General features: G+C 41.6%; 1 long non-coding RNA gene across 1 annotated transcript in view; it reads right to left on the minus strand.

Moving 5' to 3' along the window:
- Nucleotides 1–1,589: 1,589 nt before the first annotated feature.
- Nucleotides 1,590–12,386, minus strand: part of LOC127044391 (uncharacterized) — a 90,547-nt gene continuing 79,750 nt past the window's right edge. The window contains exon 4 of the long non-coding RNA XR_007772477.1: nucleotides 1,590–1,820. This is a non-coding gene — a long non-coding RNA (uncharacterized LOC127044391). The remainder of the gene's footprint in view (nucleotides 1,821–12,386) is intronic.

A 12,386-nucleotide genomic window follows, 5' to 3' on the forward strand; every position in this document is an offset into this window, starting at 1 on the left:
GGTTGATCAGAGCTGGGGTGTGGTTTGAAGCCCATCTCTAAATGAGAAATGAATAACAAAAAGGAAAGTTTGATGTGTTAGGAATATGTTTTACCTACTGGATGCCAGCTCTGTAGAACAGTCTAAAGGAATGGTGCAGCACTGTATAGATGAAAGCAGCAAAGAGTCCTATGGCACCTTATAGACTAACAGACATTTTGGAGCATGAGCTTTTGTGGGTGAATACCCACTTCATCAGATGCATGTAGTGGAAATTTCCAGGGGCAGGTATATATATGCAGGCAAGCTAGAGATAATGAGGTAGTTCAATCAGGGAGGAAGAGGCCCTGTTCTAGAGTTGAGGTGTGAAAACCAAGGGAGGAGCAAGTTTCTTCATGAGGTTGATGGATTTCCACTCCATACGGCTAAATGCAGTGCCTTGCATGGTGTCAAGTATCAGAGGGTAGCCGTGTTAGTCTGGATCTGCAAAAGCAACAAAGAGTCCTATGGCACTTTATAGACTAACAGACGTTTTGGAGCATGAGCTTTCATGGGTGAATACCCACTTCGTCAGATGCATGTAGTGGAAATTTCCAGGGGCAGGTATATATATGCAGGCAAGCTAGAGATAATGAGGTAGTTCAATCGGTAGTTCAATCAAGGAGGATGATATAGATGAAGAAGCTAGAGATAATGAGGTAGTTCAATCAGGGAGGATGATATAGATGAAGAAACCACTGCAGTTTGTGTTGTTGCTTTCCAGGAATTTTTAAAATAAAAATGGTAAAGATTAGGAGAAAGGGCCATTGTTACGAGTTTGTGGAACCTGGTTATTATTTGAGTAAACAGTGTTTGGTATTCAGTTTACAGCAGTTGCTCAATGTTTTTAAAGGTTATTCTAGGGCAGGGCAGAGTCATAGAAACTTGGCAACAAGGGTTTACACGTGTCTGAGTCAGAATGGCCTCTGCACCATACAGGGCATTCACCTAGATGAAGGCAGGAACTCCTGCCTGTTTTTGCACAGTCTCCTGCAGTTTGGGTGCCTGCTCAGGGGAAGCTGAGGCCAGGGAGGCACTGAATCATCACTTTCCCCCAGGCTATTCTAGTCATGCCCCTTTTCCATTCACCACCACCTACTTTTTTGGCTGTGGTGGTCATCTTGGCAACCTCAAAGGTAGTTGAGGCAGTGGGGAGGTTGTGGTGGACTTTCACTGCCACAGATCCCTTGTTTAATTTTCAGCTACTGGGACCCTGCATCAGTTTTTGCCCTGAAGATACATGGGATAAATTCAGCCACTGTATGAAATGGGCAGTGGCATTGGGGACTGTTTAAGATTCCATGTATGGATTCTTAAACTACCAGCACATGTTTCAATATTCTCCCTCTGTATCAGTGTGTCCCAGTTTCAAGATGGCTGCCTGGACACTTCCACTTCATCAAACATATATTTGCACAAATGCAAAAACTGCCTCACAAACATTAGCTGATTTGTATATGTACATTTGTTGGAAATTAATTAATAGGAATGTGAATTATAGTGAATTAGCTAAGAGGTTTTTATGCAAATGAAGTTGCTAATACTTTTCTCTTTTGCAGTATTTATTTGGCTTCAGTAACAACTAATCAAATCACAATTTTAGCTTTTAAAAACAAGTGCAACCAAAACCATAAAGCCATACAAGGGTTACAAGTAAGCCAGTCCAACTTGCTACTGCTGCTAAAGATATTTGCAACAACATATTCTGTAGAACTGTGGCTCTTCCTTGCAAGTTTATCCTTTTCTTTGGGGAATCATTTTGAGCTTTGCAAACTGTAGAAGCCATCTCAAGCCCATTTCTCCTGAAGAACATGATTAAATAGAAAAATTCTCAGTGTTTGGGTTACAAATTGTAGAATACTGTTATGTTCCTACCAGTCTGAAAGCTAAGGCCCTGATCCTGCAATCTCTGGCTTGCACTGCAACTGTTGCCCCTGCACAGAGCCCCCTTGACATCATGAAACTCTGCATTGGCAGAGCAGTTCACTCATATGTTATACATTACAAGATGAGGCCTTAAGAATCAACTTTCCATGCACTTCCCACAGAAACCTTCTTTTTATTAAAGATTGTCTAACCTGTTAGGATAAAAATAAGAACTGGCCCAAAACCCATGCAGAACTTTGAACAAAATCCAAATTGAACATTTTCAGAGGTTGGACATTTTTAGTTACTTAAAGAGAGAAATATATTTTTTCATCTTTAGTGTACTCCTGTATGTTCTTGTCCCTTTTTATGGAAGAACTGGAATTACATAAATACCACAAGTGAGCCTGTTCTTCAAGTTTTTCCCGGCTAGTGCGAAGCAGCAAATATGAGGAGAGAGAGAAATTGTTCCCATGAGATTTCAGCATAATTTCACAAATTCACCATCCTGGGAAATGTGTGCATGTAACTCCCATTAATTTCAGTGGCAGGTGTCTGCATGCATCTCCTAGGCCCAAAGGTTCAAGTATTTGCAGAAATATGTAGATATACGTAGATAAAGTTTGCATAACCATCTGGGCTTTGAATTTCTTTGGTCAAACAAAGCTGAACTGCATACCTTATGCAGTTAACCCATCTCTACTCATTGCCTGAATTAAGTAACCAAGTGTGTTCAGACATGTAGGGGCTAGATTTTGCCTGGCTTGCAGCAGTGTAGAACCACACCCTCCCAAAGAGACGGTCAGGAGGCATTCTACCTCAGGGAGGAACAATACCTCTTGGCACTCTCAGTTGCACTGAGCACTGGGGAGTACTTTTGTAACACTCCTTTAAAAGGATGCAGCGTACTCTCCTCATGAGGCTGGCTAGCATGTGGGAGGATGGAAGTGTGTGAAGCCCGGGCTCCCTCTATTCCATTACTGTCCCCTTTTCAGAGAGTTGCTATCAGAAGGGGAGGAACTCAGTACTAGCTGCTGTGTTCTTTCAAGCAGAGGGTCTGCAATTCTGGCCTTTAATCTGGGCCACACGAGAAGTGGGAGTCTTTACTCACTCCTATAGTACTGTCAGGCTGCATTACGCAGTGAGCATGATCTAGCCCATAATAAGCTTGTTTTGTTTTCACAGCTAGGCTCATGAGGAAGGGAACCCACACCTCAGAGAATGGCTTACTTCTTACAACTTCCAAAGGAAGTTCTCATTGCTGAGATAGTGCAGGAACTGGGAATAGATTCCCTGTATGATCATTTTCTACTTCTCTGATGAGGAGATAAGTTGTTAAGTGTGCAGCTGGTGGCTCTCCACAAATTCACATATCTGCATTCTTTAGTTGCTGAGCTACTAGAAGCTGCACACATGCGGCACTTTCATTTCATAGTACATGCTGCCTCAGGGGAAAGCCATCTCCTGACAGCTGGTGAGGAGGAGCCCTGATGTCATCTGCAGAATTAGCCAATAGTTTGGCAAATTCCAAGGTGAGGAAATGGTAGTTAACAGCAACCATGGAGGAGCAAACAATCAGCATGAGATAAATAAATTTCACTGTCACACGTTGTCAGCTAGTGAAATTCTACCTAAGTAGGACAACTGAACTCATTTTTGCTTTCATATTTGTTTTGAGGATCACGTGATCCTTGTGTCTATCTCCTTATTGACTTATTCACCCTAAAGCATTGTTGCAGCTGTCCCAATTCTAGGTCTAAAGGACGTGTCCTTAAAATTGCTGAGGAACAAAGTTGAAGCCTGTGGCTCTGCTGAGGATCACTCTCAATAGTTCAAAAGTTGACACATTCAGTAAATGTTAAGTCCCTGCCTACTTTCCCCCAATAAGCAGGTCTAAAATAGTTGTGTTATGCAACAACTCCTCAACATATTAAAGGAATCTGAAAAGGTTTTTTTTTTCTTTTTTAATCGACTTTTTGTGCCCTTTTAGGGCCCATCTACATCAGTGATACTCAGACTGAAGCTCAGGGGCCACAAAAATGCCTTTTTAAGGCAATGACTCTTAACTTTTCCAGACTACTGTACCTCGTCAGGAGTCTGATTTGTTTTGCATAGTCCAAGTTTCACCTCACTTAAAAACTACTTGCATACAAAATCAGACATAAAAATTCAAATGTATCATTGCACACTATTACTGAAAAATTGCTGACTTTCTCATTTTTACCATATAATTATAAAATAAATCAACTGCAATATAAATATTGTACTTACATGACAGTGTAAAGTATAGAGAGCAGTACAAAAGAACGGCCATACTGGGTCAGACCAAAGGTCCATCTAGCCCAGTATCCTGTCTTCCATCAGTGGCCAATGCCAGGTGCCCCAGAGGGAGTGAACAGAACAGGTAATCATAGGTGATCCATCCCCTGTCATCCATTCCCAGCTTCTGGCAAACAGAGGCTAGGGACACCATCTCCGCCCATCCTGGCTAATAGCCATTGATGAACCTATCCGCCATGAATTTATCTAGTATAAACAAGCCATTGGGTGTATACATTTTTAGTTTGTACTGACTTTGCTAGTGCTTTCTATGTATCCAGTTGTAAAAGTAGGCAAATATCTAGATGAGTAGTTGTACCCCCTGGAAGACCTCTGTGTACCCCCAGGGGTACATGTACCCCTGGTTGAGAGCCACTGTTTTAAGGTGTCTCCTGCAGCTTTTTGCCCCATATAATATTAAAACATTGTGTGATTTAATGATTAACCAAGATAAGTTATTAACCAATCAGGATGCTTTTACTATGTTATTAACCATTTGTAGAATACTTGGTCAGTCATTTTGGTGTGAGAATAATATGTATATATATTAGCTATCTTAGCTACTCTCTCTCTATAGATATATAGTAAATGAAATAATGAATTCACATTACTGTGGCTCTTTTGGGTAATGCTGACAGCTAATTTGGCTACTGAACCAATCAGGTCAGAATATCACTGATCTACACAGCCTATGGCAGCATGTCTCAGAACCCAGGGTGACAGACTTGGACTTGTGGGGCTTGGTCTTCTATGCTAAAAATAGATGTGTAGATGCTACAGCTTGGGCTCAATGCCTCTCACTATGTAGACATACACTTCTTTGCTTCTTACAATGTACAAGAAAGATATGGGAGGTTGTTTCAGATTTTTAAAATGCATTTGTCCTTCTGATTTGTGGTGCGCTGCTTTGTTTTTAACTTTAAACATATCAGGAATGTCAAATCTCATCTTCCCTTCTTTTGCTCAGAGCATGCATTCTGTGAGATCTAATAACTTAACTGCAGAGGCTTGAGTGTGAAATCTTTAACAAAAACCCCTTTTGTCCAAAATGGCAGTCACTGAAATTGCATATTAGCAAAAACAACAAAAACAAAACTAACAAATTATACAATCCACCACCCAGAATTTTACAATCTGACTAAAACTCTTTTCCTTTCTCAGTTGCTCAGCTTTCATTCTCCTGACTCTTGCAGTGAGATCATTTCACTGGTTCTCTAATCATTATTAGCTGTGTCTACGTGGGGGATTTTCTCAGATTCTCCCGCCATTGCTCTAACACCACTGCAGCTCTACCAGTGCTTTGGGGTGAGCACTAGTGTACACTGGACGCAGACTTTACCATCTAGACTTGCTTTGCAGATGCTTTCAATGACATTTCAGAACATAGCTATGACCTTCTTTCCTTCATGTGAATGAGATGCTTGGGATAGAAACTTTTGTGAAGACTCTCTAGTCCATTTTGATAAAAAGTCTAAATTAAAATTCAATGAAAAATCAAAACACTGCAAACTGCTGCATGATATATGTGCTATACTTGACAAACACCATGTAAGGTGAAACCAGCCTGAGATAACCCAAATAAAAGCATTTCTGTTTTTTAAACCAAATTGAAACATTTTGTTTCACGTTAGTTTGACATCTACCTGTTTGCTTGAGCTGCTGCTGTGCCTCATGGGAGTTATAATTTGGGTGAATCGTGTCCCCATTCTACTCTATGGACTGGGCTTCCTGACTGAACTAAATTTCCCATGATGCACTACAGTCTTGCCATGGTTGAACTGGTTTGGGAGTCACATGACCACAGTTGTATATGCCCATTATGATATGTGTTTCTGTGAAAACAAATCCCTTGCTTTGTGACATGATGTAATTTTTCTTGATACTTTCTTCAACAGCAACAAAAATCCATAAATGTGTGTTTGAGTTAAAACGGTATGGTTTTCCTATAAATGTAGGGCTGAAAGGGAATTTTAGAAGGCATCAAGTGTAGTCCCTGCACTGAGACCTGACCAAGTAAACCTAGATCATCCGTGGCAGGTGTTTTTTCAATCTATTTTTAAAAACCTCTCCTGATAGAGATTCCATAATGTCCCTTGGAAGCCTATTCTAGAGCTTAACTACCGTTATAGTTAGAAAGGTTTTTCTAATATCTAACCTAAATCTCCCTTGCTGTAGATTAAATCCTTTACAATTGGAGAACAATTGATCCCATACTCTTTACAACAGTCCTTAATATGTTTGAAGACTGTTATCAGGTTCCCCCCTCCCCAACTCTTCTTTTCTCAAGACTAAACATGCCCAGTTTTTGTAAACTTCCCATATAGGTCAAGTTTTCTAAACCTTTTATCATTTTTGCTGCTCTCCTCTGAACTCTCTCCAATCTTTCCTGAAGTGTGGTACCCAGAATTGGACACAGTAATCCAGCTGAGGTGTCACTAGTGCAGAGTAAAGTGGGACAGTTAACCCTTGTGTCTGACATACAACACTCCTGTTAATACATCCCAGAATATTAGCCTTTTTTGCAACATCATCATACTGATGATTCATGTTCAATTTGAGATCCATGATAACTCCTGGCGCCTTTTCAGCAGTATTACTGCCTAGTTATTATTCTCCATTTTGTAGTTGTGCATTGGATATTTCCTTCCAAGGTGAAGTACTGCACTTTGTACTTATCTTTATTGAATTTTATTTTGTGGAATTCAGACCAGTTCTCCAATATGTCAAGGTCTTTTTGAATTCTAATCATGTCCCTCCAATGTGCTTGCAATCCCTCCAAGTTTGGTGTCATCTGTAAACTTTATAAGCATACTCTCCACTCCAATATTCAACACATTAACGAAAAGTATTGAACAACACCAGACCCAAAACTGACTCATGAGGAACCTCACTTTTTTTTTTTTTTTTTCTTTTTTTTTTTTGTATCTTCAGGTTTTTACAGTGTTTGTGGAGGATTCGTATTTTTGTGTGTGGTCTTATACATTTTAAGCTATATTTAAATACCAGTATTTTAAAGTGCAATGTGTTTCAATATAAAATACAACATCAGGTGATAATCAGAATACAAATGAATCATGGAATTAGAATCTCCAGTATGCATTAACACCTTTTCTATATAGCTCATCACACCATTTTTAGATACTCAATTGGGCCCATAGACCGTGTAGTGAGGAATAAAAGTTCAGAAACTAGGGGCAGCCTCTTTTTTCTTTGTGATTAAATGAAGAAAGACAGAAGAGAAATAGAAGAAAATTGTATAGCAAAAAACAGATGATTCTGCTAGGAATCACCGACTAAGTGGGTATTCACCCATAAAAGCTCATGCTCCAATACGTCTGTTAGTCTATAAGGTGCCACAGGACTCTTTGCTGCTCATACCAAATATTGTTATGCTTTGACATAATTAAAATAGGCTGTGCTCTTGTTTGTAATGGCTGTGAGAATATACAGTATAGTATGACAGTATTGCCTAATAGTTATTATTGTATTCAATGTGAGTTAGTGCAGAAATTGGCTCAAACTCTATGGATTATATGCATTTGGGAGGCTTATTCTATGGCAGCAACCTACAGTATTCGCACTGAAGGAAAATTAGACTTCATAATTCTTATTCTTTACTTTGGTGTTTTTTTAAACATTCAGATTTGTCAGGATACTTTAAGGGTTTTGCATTTGATAAATGCAAAGTAATGCACATTGGAAAACATAATCCCAACTATACATATAAAATGATGACGTCTAAATTAGCTGTTACCCCTCAAGAAAGAGATCTTGGAGTCATTGTGGATAGTTCTCTGAAAACATCCACTCAATGTGCAGCAGCAGTCAAAAAAGTAAACAGAATGTTGGGAATCATTAAGAAAGTGATAGATAATAATACAGAAAATATCATGTTGCCTCTATATAAATCCATGGTATGCCCACAGCTTGAATACTGCTTGCAGATGTGGTCACCCCATCGCAAAAAAGATATATTGGAATTGGAAAAGGTTCAGAAAAGAGCAACAAAAATTATTAGAGGTAAGGAATGATTTCTATATGAGGAGAGAATAATAAGACTGGGACTTTTCAGCTTGGAAAAGAGACGACTAAGGGAGGGAATATGCTAGAGGTCTATAAAATCATGACCGGTGTTGAGAAAGTAAATAAGGAAGTGTTATTTACTCCTTCTCATAACACAAGAACTAGGAGTCACCAAATGAAATTAATAGGCAGCAGATTTAAAACAAACAAAAAAGGAAGTATTTTTTCATACAATGCATAACCAACCTGTAGAACTCCTTGCCAGAGGAGGCCAAGGCTACAACAGGTTCAAAAAAGAACTAGATAAATTCGTAGAGGATAGGTCCATCAGTGGCTATTAGCCAGGATGGACAGGGATGGTGTCCGTTGCCTCTGTTTGCCAGAAGCTGGGAATGAGTGACAAGGGATGTTCATTCCCTCTGGGGCACCTGGCATTAGCCACTGTTGGAAGATAGGATACTGGGCTAGGTGGACTTTTGGTCTGACCCGGTATGGCCATTCTTATGTTTTCAGAAAGAAATCAAGAAAATATGTTCCACTACAGTGAATGCAATACACATGGAAACGGATGTGAGTATGTAAAATTATACTATTGGTTTTAGAAAATAAATCAATGTGTAAAGTATTCTGCAAGGAAACCAAAGTCAGGTGAAAGATAGAGCTAAAAATATTTTACAAAGGGCTACGTTATTTCCCCCTCCCTCCCGCACCATCCCTCTGTGGATAGTAATAAAAATACCTAGTTCTTATCATCAGTAGGTATCAGAGCATTTTATGAAAGAGGTCAATATAATTCTCCCCATTTTGGAGATGTGGAAACTGAGGCTCAGAACATGCAAGTGACTTGCCCAGGCCACAGCAATGCCAGAAGTAGAACCCAGGTCTCTGGGCACTGAGTCACAGTGCCTCCCAAACAAGCCCCTTACTGTGAGCGGTATTCAAACTTGTATAAGGAAACCCCATTAGATTTCAAGTCTAATGCCTTAAGCACTCAGTTGTCATAGCTGGGTACGCTAAAGGGGAGTAGGGAGAAATGCCAGTGCATACAGGTAGGAGAGAGGCATAAACCTTCAGACTGGGGGGGAGGGTGAATAACTAGCGTTAGCTGCAGAGGGGCAGGGATAAGCAGGGCCATGACTGTGTCCCCACTCCCCATGGTGTCTGCAGTGAGAGGAGCAATTGCTACACCTTTTTAAGGATGTAGTATGGCTTCCTCTGTCCCATGCTCAGCCCAGCACCCCTGAGGCATTTTGCTTTGAAAGGCAGCTTTCCTGCTCACCCTGCCATTGAAGCAACGTGCCTCTTCCCCTCCCCTAAAGCTCCTCAGACTTCCAGGAGGCGTAACTGAGCCCAGAGTGTCCTAAGGCTGTCATGTTTTATTTGAAAAATGCATCTTTACTGCTTTACAAATTCATTATAATAAAAGACTCATTTTTACATTGAAGGACACACTGATTATTGTCCTGTGGTTTTCAATTAATATGTTCACGGCTAACAGTTTTTAAGTACAGTGAATCATGTAAATTTCCATATCACAGCAGCTAATTTATTTGTTTATCGGGGAATAGCAAGCACCACATGAATCTGTTTTGAAATGAATTCCAAGCCAGGCAAACAATTTTGGTAGGAACAGTAGCGGGGGGGGGGGGGGGGGGGGGAGGGGAGGGAGGAATGGGAGGAGGCGGGCGATGAGGGGAGAGAGTGCAGTATAACAAAGGCTTTGGAAGTCTCTCTCTGTTCTGCACAATGCAGTTTGCCTAGTGTCGAATATGAACTTTAAATAGTGCAGATCAAAAATCTGCTATCAATCGGCCCAATTCCTGAAGTTATTTCTCAGGCAAAACTCTCAGTGACTTTGGGATTTCTAGGTGGATTCAGTGTTCATGTCAGGAACACTGTCAGGATTGAACACTGGCAGATTGAAACTGTCAGGAATCAAGGCCTACAGCAGAGTCAGCCCAGGTAACTTAATGAGCCCTGCTGGCCTGTAGTAGGCTACCTAACTGGCTACACCACCTGATTGATTGGAAGAGTCAGGAGACCGGCTGCAAAACCCAGCAGTTCAGCAGCTGCTCAAAGCATTCACCTACAGCTGCAATAGCTTCTAAGCCTGCTTGTTCCCAGTTTGATAGCTTCTGAGCCTGCTTGTTCCCTGTTCTACTCCTGCCTCAGCCCCATTCCTGCCTCTAGGTAACCAGTCCTGACCTCTTGCTCCAATTCCTGACTTTTGCGCTGACCCTGGCATCTGGCCTCTGAGACTGGTTTTGGCCCTAGGCTCCAATTCCTGACTACCAACTCCTGCCGTAACCATGAGGTTTGATTCCTGCTCCAACCACTAGGCACAACTGCCCATGTCCTGTTCACTGACAGTTTGAGCAGCCCCAACACAAACAATAAGGGGATTAAACCTGACATGGTGAGCAAGGATTCTACATAGGCCAATATCTCTCTGATGGAGATAGTGGAAGCTCTACAGAGCTTGCAGGCACAGAATGCAGTTCTGCAAGCTCAAGCAATGCTGCCTTCAGTTCAGACCTCCACACCCTGCAAGCTTAAGCTCCTACTATCTGAAGGATCAATGGCAATAGTGAGAAATGTAGTGGTTCCTAAACTAGTGATGGCTCCTTTTTCTGCTATGACCACAGTTGTACCTCCACTGATCAAGCCTGAGTGGGATTGATTGTCAGCCTGCTTACTGCTTACTGACTTGGGTGTCTGCACTCCTGGAAAAATCAAGCCCAGTACTGGGACAATTTGAGAACTTCATTTGAGCTACGGCGGTGATCTTCCATGACCCAAGTTGTGAGCATGCAGCCAAAGCTGTGCTTCAAATGTTGTGTTAGGGACGCTGGCCAGTTGCTAATTATGCAGTGGTGTTCCAATGTTTGGTAGTAGACACTGAGTGGAATGAGGCACCTAGCATTATCATTTCTACATCCCTACCAACAATATTAAAGATGAACTGGTACAAGTGGAATTCCCATCTGGCCTGACTGCCTTAGTCAACCTGTGCATCAAGATCAATGACCACCTGACCAAATACCACCAAGGAAAAGTATGTTTGTTCTGTCTCCCACCAGCCCTGCCTGCTTTGGCGCCCGCAAGTCAATCAGGTCTAACTCCACCTCTCTGACCTGGAGAAAAATCGATCCTGGGCATTGTGATTATGCCTATATTGAAGAGAACTAGGACAGTTTGCATCAAACTTCTCTGCCAAGATTTGATCTGTGGGCTTCTGGGAAAAGAGGAAGGGCACCAACCCAGCCTGGGTCCCCTTACTGGGGCTGGGGCTTGACATTTCCCAACCAACGGTTGTCCACCTTTATCCTGGTGATAGCCAATCAGCAGCCAACACATCTCCAACTCACTCTCTGGTTCCAGCATCCTGTGGTGCCTTATATCAACTGGGGGGGAAGGGAGGGGTTGGTGTCTCAGGAAATTTCCTGCACCTGAAATTCACCCAAGCACACAATATCCCCCCTCATGCAAGGTCTCCTCTGAGTTAGTGGAGTTCATAGATGGGTCACTCCTTTTGTCAGAGCAATCACTCACCACACAGCTCCCCTAGAGGTAACTACCATTCTAGACCATCAAGAAATACACTAGTTTGGACTAATACGTGTACTGCATTAATCAGTTGCCCTTGGCATCCCCTGGCTCATTGCCCGTGATCATGCATCTACTGTCAATTCAGGGATGGTACGCTTTGACTCCCTGTCTTGACAATCCAGTTTCCTGAGAAATGACCAGGGACCAGCAACTCTCCTCAGTGTGCTCAGTCATCCAAAGAATTCAGAGACACGAAAGGATGATTCAAAGGCAACTCCCACAACCTCATGAATGACTCTAGGGATTCCTGTTAAATATCAACATTATACCAACATGGTCAACAAAAAGAAAACTGACACCCTACCATAGCAAAGATTCCCTTTGGGTGCTTTGGCTCCCTCTCCAAACTACAGGATCTCTGGAAATATCTCAAGAAAAAGCTGGATAAGGGTTCAGTAACTCCTTTACACCCCTTCTTTGGGGTGAAGAAAGATGGCTCCCTTTGAACAAGATTACAATCCAAAACTGTTACTGCTTACTTCTTGTTAATGATCTCTTTGAAAGACTCTGCTCTGCCAAGGTCTTCACAAGTTGGACCTCTGTGGAGATTA

Source organism: Gopherus flavomarginatus, chromosome 2 (assembly GCF_025201925.1).
Source record: "Gopherus flavomarginatus isolate rGopFla2 chromosome 2, rGopFla2.mat.asm, whole genome shotgun sequence".
NCBI lineage: Eukaryota > Metazoa > Chordata > Testudines > Testudinidae > Gopherus > Gopherus flavomarginatus.